We start from the raw sequence: 15,029 nt of genomic DNA on the forward strand, positions 1-15,029 counted from the left end.
CGACAATGGTACTGAAATCTTTCACAAAATGCCTATAGAAGCTTGCTAGTCCATGAAAACTTTGAACTTCACTTGCATTTGTGGGAATCGGCCACTCTTTGATTGCCTTCACCTTTTCTTCATCAACCTCAATTCCTTTTGTACTAACAACAAAACCAAGAAAAATAAGTTTGTTTGTGCAAAAATTGCACTTCATGAGGTTAGCAAACAGAACTTCTTTGCGTAAAGTTTCAAGAACTAAACGCACGTGCTTTACATGTTCATCATAAGACCTACTATAAATAAGTATATCATCAAAATAGACAACCACAAACCTGCCTATATAAGCACGCAAAACATGATTCATTAATCTCATGAATGTACTAAGTGCATTAGTTAAACCAAACAGCATGACTAACCACTCATATAAACCAAATTTAGTTTTGAATGTTGTTTTCCATTCATCACCCTCTTTTATTCTAATTTGATGATAACCACTTTTTAGATCAATCTTAGTGAACACAACAGCCCCATGTAACTCATCAAGCATATCATCTAACCTAGGTATAGGATGACGATATTTAATAGTTATTTTGTTAATTGCACGGTAATCCACACACATATGCCAAGAACCATCTTTCTTAGGGACAAGTATAACAGGAACAACACATGGACTTAAACTTTCCCTAACATAACCTTTATTAAGAAGTTCTTCCACTTGGCATTGTAGTTCTTTGGTTTCCTCGGGATTTGCTCTATATGCCGGCCTATTGGGTATAGTAGAACCGGGTACAAAGTCAATTTAGTGCTCAATTCCATGAATGGGTGGTAACCCACTTGGAATTTCATCGGGAAACACACCCTCAAATTCCTGCAAAAGAGACTTGAAACTTAAAGGCAAAGAAACATTAAGATCGTTAGTGTTTAGAAAACTTTCTTTGTAAACAAGCACAAGTATTTATTTTTGTGACATTAAAGCTTTTCTCACACCTCTCTCTCTTGCCACAAAGCTCACTTTTCTCTTTTTTGCACTCAACTTACCTTTTTCTTGCACCTCACAACTCAATGTTTTCTTTTTGTGCAATCTCTTTCTCTCCTTTTTCCTCCCTTTTCTCACACCCCTCATAGTTTTCCACACAGCTCTCCTTTTGCTTGTGCATTTTTTCTTTTTCACGTGCACTCTCTCCTTCTCTTTCTTTTTCTTTTTCATAGGCAGCAACTTTAAGTCTCATTGTATGTTGATCTTCATTAACAATCTTTGGACTTAACGGTGAAAGAGTGTAAAGTTTGTTGTGAAGTGTAAGACAATAGCAATTTGAACGCCCCTTGTAGATGACATCTCTATCAAACAGCCATGGTCTACCCAAAAGTAGATGACAAGCTTGCATTGGGATCACATCACACAATACTTCATCTTAGAACTTTTGCACAAAAAATGCTGCCCTAACTTGCTTTGTAACCTTGATACCTCCCGAATCATTCAACCATTGAAGAGTATATGGTTTTTGATGTTTGGTTGTTGGAAGTTTCAATCGATCCACTATCATTGTGCTAGCAACGTTGGTGCAACTACCACTATCAATAATTAAAACATAAGGAGTTTTTCTTACCAAACAGCGTGTATGGCAGATGTTCTCTCTTTGGCTTTCATCATTAGCCCCTTGTTGCACGTTCAAGGATCTAATGGTGACTCCACATAGCTCACCTGATTGCCCCTCTTGCTTAGCTCCATCATTGGAATAGCAATCTTCCAATTCGGGCATTGAATCTTCATCACTTTCAGCTCCACTTTCTTCTTCACTAGCATACACCAATTCGCCTCCTTTTAATGCTAAAGTGTGTTTGTTCGGACATTGAGAAGAGATATGTCCATAGCCTAGGCATTTGAAGCATTGGATCTTTTTGGGCTTGCCTTCTTGAGTTCGGCTTTTATTGCTTTGATCCCCCTTTATTTCGGCTTTATTATCTTTAGGCACTTCCTTTCCTTTGTTTTGGGCAGAATTTGTACCTTTCCAATTGGATTTCCAATTAGAATTTGTTGAAGAAGAGTTCTTGCTCTTTTGCTTCAATTACCGCTCTATCTTGATTGCCATGTGTAGCATGTCCTCCATCTCTACGTAATGCTGCAATTCAACAAGATTAGTAATATCTTTGTTAAGACCATGCAAAAATCGAGCCATAGTAGCCTCCCTATTCTTTTATATATTGGCAATAATCAAAGCAATCTCCATCTCTTGATAACACTCCTCTACGTTCTTTCCTCCTTGTACCAAACTTTGTAGCTTATTATACAACTCTCTATAGTAATGAGAAGGAACAAAGCGTTTTCTCATTATTCGTTTCACTTCAACCCATGTTTGGATTTCCCCCTCACCATTCCTATGCCTATTACTCACTAGTTGATCCTACCAAATTGCGGCATAATGGGTGAACCAAATTGCAGCATAATGGGTGAATTCAACTACGATCAATTTTACTTTCTTCTCCTCACTATAGTTATGGCATTCAAATACTCTCTCAACCTTCTTTTCCCACTCTAGATATAACTCGGAACACTCTTACCTTGGAAGGAAGGAATTGTAAGCTTAATACTACCCAAGTTTGAATCTACCTTATTTCCCCCATGGTGAGTTTCGGTTCTATCTCCCCATTCTTCTTCATCTCTCCATGTTCCTCTCCTCGCTCTAGACATACTTTCCTCATCTCGAAAGCTCCTACCTCTTGATTCAGATTTGATTTTTATTAGTTCTTCCATCATTTCAGCATACCTATTTTCATTATCAAGCCTTTATCGTTCGAGTTTGGAGTTTATAGCCTCTATGAATGCTCTCATATCTGGAATTCTGTGATCGGAATCTTTGGAAAAAGACTGATTAGACATGGTTTTAAGAAGATTGGTTTCTCCCTCACGTGTTTGCACTCAATCAAAGAAAGAGTTTGTCTTTGTGCCCTTCAAAATTAACTCAAATTGTAAAAGTTAAAATCACAACCAACTTAATAAAACACAATTAACAAGCTAGAACAAAAATTAATTAAGCTAAAGATGAATTAGAGGAAAGGAGAATAAAATAACGAATTAAGAATAAGGATGGAAGTAGAAGAAATAAAGAATAACGGGAAGATAAAGAAGAATATAAGAAACCGAATATGAAACAATTAAGGAAAAGTAGAATAGGAAAAGGAATTGAAAAGAGAAGGTTATGTGATATCTTCAAAACCTGATTTTCTTTGGATTTTGACCTTGACCAAGTCAATCTTTTTTTGAATCAGCTCCAAATCTTGCTTTCTATACTCTTTCTTTTTGTTCTTTTTTTTAAGCCTCACTTCGGATCAATAATTCAGATCCACACACAGTGTTTTTTTTATAACCAAATAAGAACAAAACAAATAGAGCTTAATTTGATTGAAACGTCTCGAAGAATTTGATCAAGCAAATTAAAGAAAACGAAATAATAAAATAAAGATATCACAAATCAATTTATCTAGAACGTCTCGAAGACTTTAACCAAACAAAAGAGTATGTGAGTAGAAGAACAATGAAGATAACAAATAGGATACGTAACCAAACCTTGTAAGCTAGCTCTGATACCAAATGATGTAAACCTTCTAAGGAAAAGAAGGATACACGCTAAGATCGATACTTATAAGGTTTGCTAAAAGATATTTGCGGAACTATCACCCTTATTTATAAAGAAATAAGATCAATAGCTATAATGGGATGAACTTAATTAATCCTAGAAACTAACAAGTTAATAGAATTAAATTAAGGTAGAAGTGAAATCAAAACCTAAACAATAAGCTTTAATCTCAAGAACACTTAAAGAAACTCTTTAAGCAAAAATAAGGTTTTCTATTCAATCAAAGATATATATATGCTTTTGTAGAATTACATAGCTCTATTTTTAGAGTTTAAATAATCCTAATCCTAGAATGACTAGGATATGCGGCAAAGACTCCTAAATAAATAAAACTTGAAGTAAAAGAGTAGCAAACTCCTATTTTGACTTGGACTTGTTAAAAGAAGACTCCTATTTTGATTTGAATTTTGACTTTGAATATTCAACCTTGGACTTGGGCTTTACGTTTGGGCTTAAATTCAACATAAATAAGATATGATCTTCATGTCTTCACGTTGGGCTTTAATCCATGAATGAAATACAATTAATCAAATTTGAATTTTGATATTCTAAGTCCAACTCGCTAACCTTACTTCTTGAATGCATCTTATCTATCATGTGGACCATGAAAGAACACAAGGCAGCCTTGAATCTCTTGCTTCTAGCTCGTGTGATTGGACCCTCATACTTCAATGGATCCATTCGTGGCTTGCTTGTGGTGAAGGATCAGCCTTGATTTTATCATCAGATCCTTACTTTTTCAAAATAATGTCCCTCATGTTTTTTGGTCGAATGCCCTCATAACTGCTGCTTATCTCATTAATCGCTTGCCTAGCCCAAAACTCAAAAATCTCAGTCCTTTAGAAATCCTCAAGGGCAGGAAAATAGAGCCAGGGCACATTAGAGTCTTTGGATGCACAGCCTTCGTTCATGTTAGACGTTCTCACAAACTGGATCCAAGCTCTATCAAAACGGTGTCCTTAGGACACTCTTCTGGAAAAAAAGAGGTATAAGTGTTATGACCCGTGTGCACACAAGACCTATATCTCCAGGGATGTGACTTTTGATGAATGCACACCTTATTTTACTGACTCTCACCCCACTCATGGGACTTCTACTTTGTTATTTCCGGATAATCTTTCTTTTGTTGACAATTCAGTTCTCTCTCCTTCATCAACCTAGGAGCCAGCTTCCACAGCCATTCCGGATGCCACCTCTTTAGGGGGAGTCAGTCCCATTCCCGAGGCCACTTCTTCAGGGGGAGATAGGTCACCGGTTGAAGAAGTCGCTCCACGAAGATCATCCAGGCCTATCAGACCACCGGTCAGACTGAGGGACTATGTGTCCCATAAGGTGACGTATCCCATCCAACACTTTATTAGTTATCACAGTGTATCCAATTCATATAGGACCTACCTAGATAAACTCATCTCTCATACTGAGCCCTCTTCCTTCTATGAAGCTAACACCGATCCTAACTGGTGTCAAGCTATGAAGGAGGAGCTTCAGGCTCTTGAAAAAAATGACACTTGGAAATTAATCTCTCTACCAAAAAATAAAAAACCATTTGGGTGCAAATGGGTGTACAAAATTAAATATAAGCATGATGGAACGATTGAGCGATATAAGGCCAGGCTGGTAGCCAAAGGGTTTACCCAAACATATAGGGTGGACTATTAGGAAACTTTTGGCCCAGTAGCCAAAATGAGCATTGTTCGCATTTTATTATTCGTTGCTGTTAACTCAGGATGGAGCTTATTTCAAATGGATGTCAAAAACGCCTTTCTCCAAGGGTCCCTCGAAGAAGAAGTCTACACGACTTTGCCTCCAAGGTACAAGCCTACAGCTGATCAGTCCTTGGTATGTAAATTGAAAAAGGCTATCTACGGATTGAAACAATCCCCGAGAGCATGGTAAGCCAAGCTAAGCCATTTTCTCTTAACAATTAATTTTATTAAATATGCTTCTGACTCTTCTATGTTTGTTAAACACACTCACACATGCACCATTATTATCCTTGTATATGTTGATGACATCATCATAACAGGTAACAGTAATAATGAAATAGAAGAAGTCAAATGGAAACTAAAAAGGGAATTTGATATCAAGGACCTCGGACAACTGTCTTACTTCCTTAGGATAGAGATAGCTAAATCTAATAAAGGTCTATTTTTATCCCAAAGAAAGTATGTTCTGGATCTTTTAAAGGAAACAAGAAAAATAGGGGCTAAACCTATAGACACACCAATGGAGACTAAAACCAAACTCAATCTTAAAGATGGCGATCCTTTAGATGATATAGGGCACTATCAGCGCCTAGTAGGAAAACTAATTTATCTCACTATCACTAGACCGGATATCACTTATGCAGTAAGTATGGTAAGCTAGTTTATGCATGCCCCCCGCACTAGTCACTTAGATGCCATCGATAGGATCCTTAGGTATCTCAAAGGTACTCCCGGCCAAGGTATTTGGATGAAGAATAATAATATGACTGATATAGTTGGTTTTTCTGATGCAGATTGGGCTGGAAGCTATGATAGAAAGTCAACTTTTGGTTTTTGTACTTCTGTAGGAGGCAATCTAGTGACGTGAAAAAGCAAAAAAAAAAAAAAACTGTAACTGCAAGATCCAGTGCAGAAGCAGAGTACAGAGCAATGGCATCAACAACTAGCGAACTAATATGGATCAAGCAAGTCCTTGCAAATATGGGAATTAAATCCAAAGGACCAATGAAGATGTACTACGACAATCAAGCAGCAAGACATATTGCTTCAAACCTTGTCTTCCACAAACGCACCAAGCACATCGAAGTAGATTGTCACTTTATAAGGGAAAAAGTTCAGTCTAGAGAAATTAAAACTCCATTCGTCAAAAGCAATGAACAATTGGCAGATATTCTCATGAAAGCACTGAACAAATCCAGCCATAAAAATCTTCTCAGCAAGATGGGATCGGTTAACCTATTCAAACCCATCTGAGGGGGAGTGTTGAAGAACAAAAGAAAAACACTGAAGTACATAAGCAAAATCCAGCAGTTAAGGATTGGTGGACAAGGCCTCAGCTTCTGTCATCACAGGCCAGAAAGCTGATATTAGGAGCATACTTTCTTCCCTAAGGAAGAAAGGTCACTTCCACTAATCTCAGTATAACAAGAATAACGTTGACATAGAGTTAGGACCTATAGATCATAGCAATAAGACTGTTAATCACTAAGTGTATATATATTGCTCATCCTCAATCTTGTAAATCTTAGAATTCACAATTGATCATCATCACAGATTAATACCAGCTACAGTTTTATTTTTCCACAGAGTATTTTGCCTTTAACATAGTAGCAGCCAAAGAATGGGGATTCCAAGCCTGCTTGTAAAGCATAGCAAGATTGAACTGATGAAGGGACCAAAAACTTAGGCTACCTTGTTTATTCGAAAGACACATTGTCCCATGAAGACTAATGAATACCTTTATTATTGTGACCCAAAGACCCCCACCAATGAGAATTCATTAACTTTTGAATCCCATTATAAAGTTTGAGAGGGAGAAGAAATACATACATTGTGTAGGTTGGAATTGACTGAATTACGGCCTTGAGCAAGATCTATTTTCTCCCTTTGGACAACAGTTTGTCACCCCAACTAGACAATCTTTTCCAAATACGATCCTTAAGATATCGAAAAGCAACAACCTTGTTATACCCCAAAAAGGAAGGCAAGCCCAGATAATTACCATGTCAAGTAACCAAATTGACCGCAACACATCAGACACTATGCGTTGACTGGCAGCCGGAATTCCCTTACTAAATCAAATGGATGAATTATGAAAATTGACCATTTGGCTTGAAAATCTTTCATAAAGTTGAAGAAGAACAGATTGTAAGTGATAACAATCATCCTGTGACGCTCGGAAGAACACAAAATAATCATCTGCAAATAGCAAGTAAGAGAATGAAGGTGCTTGAGGACTAACCTGAATTCCTTGCAATAGATGGGGCAATAATGGACAGTCCTGACGAAGTCCATGTTAAGAAACAACGGGGCCAACTGGGAAACCATTCACCAAGATCTTAGAAGAAACAGTCTTAATACAATTCAGTAGCATAGAAACCCAAAAGGATGGGGAACCCAATTTTGATAACATAGACCCCACAAAACCCCATTCAACTCGATCATAAGCCTTGCTCATGTCGAGTTTGAAAGCTGCCTGACCAAGTTGGCTACTAGCTCTTGAGCAACTATTTTATTGTCTGTAATAAGTCTTGCAGGGATAAAAGCACTCTAAGATGGAGAAATAATCTTCGGGGAAATGAGTTTCATTTGATTTTCCAAGACCTCTGCAACAATTTTATAGAGGACATTACATAAACCGATTGGTCGGAGATCTTACATACGCCTTGGATTCTGACACTTCGAAGTGAGAACAATGTTTATGGAATTGATCTCACTTGGGAAAGAGCCTTTTGCCAACCAGTCAAGAACCGTATCTTCAGCATCACTTCCTACTATATCCCAACAATTTTGAAAAAGTCCAGCATTCAATCCATCCGGCCTGGGTGCTTTGGTGGGACCCATTTGAAAAGGAGCAGCTTTGATTTCTTCCTCGGTGAATGGAGCCTCGAGGATATCCAGATCATCCATATCTATTTTCGGTTGAATCATATCCAAAACACTGCTCATTGAATTTATTGAGATGGATTGAAAAATGTTAATAAAATATGACATGCAATTTGTTGCATGGCTGCATCGGAGTCCTGCCAAACGTTAAACTCATCAAATAGACCCAATAAAACATTATTTCTCCATCTTTTGGAAGCGTTTGCATGAACGAGACTCCCAAAAACAAATCTGTAAGAAGCATCAATTGTTTGTAAAATAGACAGTCGTTTATGACATTAATTGATCCTCTTAAGCAGACTCCCAAAAAAACATCATAACTCCAAGAAAAAAGAGACTTAGTACAATTAGATAACTTGGACAATAAATCACCTTGCATAAAATTACGCCAGGAATCAAGAATAACTGTTTTACAATTGGAGTGTCGAAATCACATCATCTCAAACTTGAACTTATGCACCCATGGAGTTAGCCTTGAAGTCTTAGATTGTAAAAAGATAGGTCTGTGATATGAAGTTGTTCATGTCAATGGTAAACCTTATTAGAAGGAAAAACAATCATCCATGCATGATTTGTAGAAGCTCGATCTAAGCGTTCTTGTACCAAATTACCATTGGTCTGACTTTTTTCCCAAGTAAATGGAGAACCAACAAAGCCCAAATCGAAAAGATTACAAGATGCAATTGTCTCCTGAAATCCATTATAAAATCTGGAAGGTCGAGTAGCACCGCCTTTCTTCTCTACTGAATCCATTAAATAATTAAAAAGTCGCCTAGAATGTGCCATGGTGCAGAAGAAATAGCAGCCAATTGTTGCAGCAAATTCCAAGAGGCAAAACGACAAGTGGATTATGGATAACCATAAAAGCATGTCAATTTTCAAGATGAACCATCACAATCTTGTACCATATATCAATAAAATTAGAGGAATAACCCTATCAAGGAAATAGTTTTGTTGAAGAACCAAACCCTGAAGCAAGAACACAGGGACCAAAGGACAAGGATCGAAGGTCAAGGCCTCAGGTCTGTACAACAGAAAGCTGTACAGACATCTCATCACAGGCCTGTGGAACAGGAAAAAGGACCAACCTTTCTTCCCTAAGGAAAAAAGTCGCTTCTACCTTTCCCAGTCTAGAAATAAACGTTGACATAGATTATAAGAGGACATTAGGTAGTTTAAGGACCATTACCCCTCAAACTTGTATATAACAGATTATACATATACTTGTAATCTCGGAATTCATACTTGTAAACTCATCATAGATCAATAAAACCTTAATCTCAATTTCTACAAGTTTGTTTGCCATTCCAAAGTAAAGCCTATCCACCGGACCGCGCCACATAATCAACAATAAATATATTGTCAAAACCCAAAATACAACGACCTTGATCCACTCTAGCAGTGTTACACAGTCTCAACCAACCAATCAATCCAGACCAACCAACCAAAGAAGAAATAGAAGAAATAGAAGAATAGCAGACGACATACCATGTGGTCATGTCACTACTCACAAACACCATAGAGCCTCAAATTTCCAGACTTTGCATGTTACTCGAGTCATCACAGGCTATTTGGAAAAAGATGAAGAGCCTACATGGCCACGAGCAAAAGTATGCTCACATCTTTAATTTAAAATAAGAACTGACTCAAATCAAGCAAGAGACTTGAACAAGCACGAGTTATGCAACTGAGGTACTGACCAGATGGGAGGAACTACAGAACTACCTCCTACCGACAATAGACCCAGAAGAAGCAAGAAGAATAGCAGAACAGGACTTGGTGTATACATACCTGGGGGGATTAAACTCAAGCTGCGAAGCTTTGAGGTCGCAAATTCTTTTGTCGAGCAACCTTCCCAAAATCGACGTTGTCATAGCCATCATTTAGCAGGAAGAGACTAGACGCACAACTATGAGCGCAGCAGCTAACCTCGACAATATAGAAAATAAAACCTACCTCATTCATCACTCAAACCCTCGAGAGACGGCTCGAGCGAGAGGAACGCCTGCCAGCGTCCAGAGGTGTGACCACTATAAGAAGCAAGGTCACACCTAAGACCGTTGTTGGCACCTCCATCCTCACGTGTAGCCGAGTCTCAACAGAATAGAGCGAGGAAGAAGCGGGGGGAGAAGAGAGAAAGAGGAAAGGAGGTTTGGTGGCTTCAGCGTGTCTAACGCGTTTAACCCTAAGGGTTATGAAGAAATGCCCGGGTCGGGTCGTGACTTAAGTAGCGGGTCAGATCCTTTTAATTCGATCCGAACCGACTCCAACACTTGCACCCAACTCGACCCGATTCCAACAATTGGGCTGACCCGGATCTGACCTGATTTGCACAGCAGACCCGACCCAACAGAAAATTCTCAACTCTCACAATTGATTTCTCAGCTCCAATAAATTATTCAGCACCAGCAACCCCGTAGGTCAGGTTTAGTATCTAAAAATTACTTAAATTCTTCAAAAAAATTTCAAAATTGGATCATTGACTCTGGTGCAACCGATCACAGCATGTGATCGTTGCCAATTAGACCTGTTCATGGGTCGGGCCTGGGCGGTCTCGGTACGGGCTTGACCGGGCCCCGACTTAATTTTGGAGAAGCCCGAGCCTCCCAGGCCCGAAAAATTTTTAACATCTTAAAGCCCAGCCCAGCCCGAATTTTATGAAGCCTACGGCCCCGGCCGGCCCCGATGAAACAAGCATTAAACAGAGGTCGGATCGGGCGGCCGGGCTCCGGCGGGCTGCCTGCTTGGACGGGCTCGGGTCAGCTTAGACTTGGCAGTCTGATAACCGAAAGGAGAAGGAGGCGGTAAACAATTGCAATGGGAGCCGAATTGTTATATTTAGATTTAGGGTTTTTTTTGTTGATATATTATTAATAACAACAAAACTATAAACAGAAATAGTAGGTAGTCCAGTGGTATATAACACTTAATAGTTAGCTAAGGTCACAAGTTCAAGTCTCAGTAATGACATTTTTGTTTCTAACTAAATTATATATCGGGCCGGGCCGGGCTGGAGTTGGATTTTTATATAAATCCCAAGCCCGGCCCTAGGGGTACAGGCTTTTTATGGAAGCCCGGCCCGAAGAGTGCGGGCCTGGGCGGGCCGGGCGGGTACCCAGGCCCTTGAACAGGTCTATTGCCAATGGAGGTCGAGCTAAAATCTCTAGTTTTGGCTCCTCTAAATTACTTCACAATAAAATACAAGATATACTGCTCTTACCTGATTTTAAGTCTAATTTATTATCTGTTGGAAAAATAACTAGGACCTTGAATTACAATGTTATATTCTCACCTACTACAGTGTTATTTCAGGATCGAGTCACAAGAAAGATGACTGGCGAGGGACGTTTTAAAAATGGTCTATACTACCTCACGAACTCCACCAACCAATGTCTTGTCTTGACCAGTCCAGTCGATCAAAGAATGTTGATGCATCGGTGGCTTGGGCATCCGTCCGGTAAAATTTTAAACCAACTTTTTTGTTTAAATTTAAATTCTAGTTGTTGTGACATTTGTAAATTTTCTAAACATACTCGGTTGCCTTTCCCTTTTTCTTCTACTGTATTTGAAAATATGTTTAAATTAATTCATTCTGATATTTGGGGACCTGCTGTCACAACCAAATTTATTTATTTATTTTTATTAATAATTAATATTCATTAGCATGTCATTAAACATGTCATTTGCATAATGATTATGTATGATCTATTTTATTATATTATGTGGTAGATAAATAAATTATTTAGTTACATATTGATTTAATTGAAAAGTAATGATTTTGGACTAAATTGGAAAGTTAAAAAGAAAGAGGATTAAATTGTAAAATTTCCTATTTTTACACCAATTTACCACCTCTTTCATTTCTTCATTTCTACACATGCATTTCCTATTTCCTTTTCTTCTTTGTCTCTTTCATTCTTCTTCTTTTCTTCTTCAAACCTTGATTTCCTAATCAAATTCTACAAACTTTTAGTAAATGAAAATCTAATTCTTCTTTTAAGTTTGAAAGATTTGGGCTTTCTTAATCAAGGGAAACAAAGGTGAGTAATTTTAATTTCTTGATTTTGCTGTAAATTAGGATTAATGATATAAAATTGTTGATTATTATGTGTTTTAGAATTGTTTAATCAAGAGTGAACATGCTATTACTTGTGATTTTGAAGCTGAAATTTCTGGGCAGATTTTTCACCTCTGATTTCGTGACCTTATTAGAGGCTTTATCTCGAAAATTTTCAAACTTGAAAGTTGTAGATGTATGTTTCAGAAATATCTTTGTAAAATGGTTTTGCAGATCGTTGAGTGAGTATGAACTTATAAGGTTCGATTTGTTGCTGCTCTGTTTATGGTTCAGCAGGTGACCTAGTTTTTGTACTGATATTTTGAGGCATTTAGAGGCTGAACCAAGCAGAGAGTTAAACATGAAAGTTGTTCATTTATATATCTAGTATATGTCTGCAAAATTTCATAATTTTTGGTTGAGTATAACGTGAGATATGCTAAACTTAATATGGCCTGCTCGAAATTATTTTAAGCAGAAATCGGACTTAGGATTTAGAAATTTATTGCTAATTATGTGTTTCACAACTTGAGCTAGAGAAGTCCAAATTGAGTAAAATTAGTGTCTATAGAAACTTTAGAATGTTAACTTTATATCTGGAGAGTCTCATCAGAAAATTTATTTGTTTGATTGGTCATTTAATAGGAAACTTTTTTCTATTCTGTTTAGATGGAAATTAGAGCAGCTGTATAGAAAATGTCATAACTATTTTTATACCAATGATTTTGAAGTGATTCTTTCTACTATGGTTTCTATAAAAATGGAAGTGTAATTCTGAAAAATATGAGATTTTTATTAATTGTACATAAGTTTTGGTGTAATTTCTAAGTCAGTACCTACAAGCTGCCTTCATCAACAAATATGTTGATTTATTGTCATTCATCTCATGCATCATATTAATATCTAGAATATATGTTATTTTATTGAAATATGATATTTTATTGATAGTAAAGATATGTATATTTATGCCTTGTGATTGGATTGTATTTGTATTGAATATGTGAATAGGTTCATCCAAAAGAAAGGAAGTGGTAAGAGAAAAGGAATAGGATTACTTTGTTATCCTATAAATTTTGGTAAGTATTTAATAGACTAAACTTTGTGTATATTGAGTAGCAACTGATGTTTGATTACTTGATAATTTCTTGGTTGACTGAGTTGATATTGGTTATGTTTTTGGCTTGTTGTAAAGTGAATTGATTGTGATGTGTTGTGAAGTGAATTGATTGTGATTAAGGATTGATGACTCTTGAATGGATAGTGTGTGATCGGGAAAGCTGAGCGGGCGGATAGCTACTCGAGTATGTGAGATGGCAAGACTGAGCCGAGCGGATAGTCTTGTTAAGTGGTTACTGAAATTTAAAAATGTGAGGAAATGTGAGGATGAGTCATCTGATCCTAATTTGATAGAAATAATGTGGAATTGAATTAGTTGACTTGGTTGAGTTTGAGATTATTTGCATTATGTGAGATGAAATTATTTGTTTATGAGAATAATTGAAATGGTTGATTTTGTGATTGTTAGTTAAGTGTTGGTATAATTTTCTGTATTGATACAGACTTGATAATTCTAGCCTAATATACTATAATTTAGTAAATTAAATACTTATTGAGTCGCTAGCTCATTCCTTAGCAAATTTTTTTCAGGTTAGTGCAGTTGTAGATAGCCTTAGTTGTGCATTGCTCTCTTTGCATCAGTCAATATTATCAGGTGGGCTAGAGGAGTTATCTCAAGCATTGGGGCATTTTGGGTACTTGTGTGAATTAAAATAATATATAAATATTCCTTATATATATTAAGTATGTGATGTCACTTAAATTGTATGAATGTATATTGTAACTAAGTAGTAAATTATGTTTATAAAGTTAATTATATATATATTGCTATACAATTGGATGTTTGAGTTTGGGTGCTACACCTGCCCCCATTACCTATAATCATTTCAGATACTTTGTCACATTCATTGACGATTACTCCTGCACTACTTGGGTTTATTTATTAAAAGGAAAAAAATAAGGTCTTTATTTGTTTTCAAAACTTTTTACTGCCAAAATTAAAATTTTTCGCTCAGACAATAGCACTGAATACATAAATAAAAAAAAATTTAGACTTCTTTTTCAAAGAAGGTATTTTGCAATAAACCACTTGTATTAATACCCCCGAACAAAATAGAGTTTTCGAAAGAAAAAACAGGCATCTCCTTGAGGTCACCGGGACTCTTCTTTTTTAAAATAATGTTTCGAATATTTTTTGGTCGGATGTCCTCATAATCGCTACGTATCTCATCAACAGATTATCCAGTACCAAACTAAAAAAATCTTAGCCCTATAGAAATTCTCAAAGGAAGAAAAATAGAATTAGGGCACATTCGAGTTCTTGGCTGCACTAGCTTTGTTCATATCAAACGCCATCACAAACTCGACAAGAGTTTGGTTAAAACAGTGTTCCTAGGATATTCCTCAGAAAAAAGGGGTATAAATGCTATGATCCCTCCACTCACAAGACCTACATTTTTCAAGATGTGTCATTTGTTGAAAGTGAAACTTACTTCACAAATGACCCAAGAAAAACTCATGGGCACCATACCTTATTATTTCCGCGTAACCTTTCCTTTTTTGACAGTAAAATACAGGATACTCCACCTAGGAGGGAGTCGTATTTAGAGGCAATTCCGAAGGCAACTCCTTCAGGGGGAGAGCATGAGAGTAACAGAGAAGATGGGCCACACGAAGAAGAGCCACAAGAAATTGCCCTGCGAAGAT

The sequence above is a fragment of the Ricinus communis genome, chromosome 3, assembly GCF_019578655.1.
Source record: "Ricinus communis isolate WT05 ecotype wild-type chromosome 3, ASM1957865v1, whole genome shotgun sequence".
Lineage (NCBI taxonomy): Eukaryota > Viridiplantae > Streptophyta > Magnoliopsida > Malpighiales > Euphorbiaceae > Ricinus > Ricinus communis.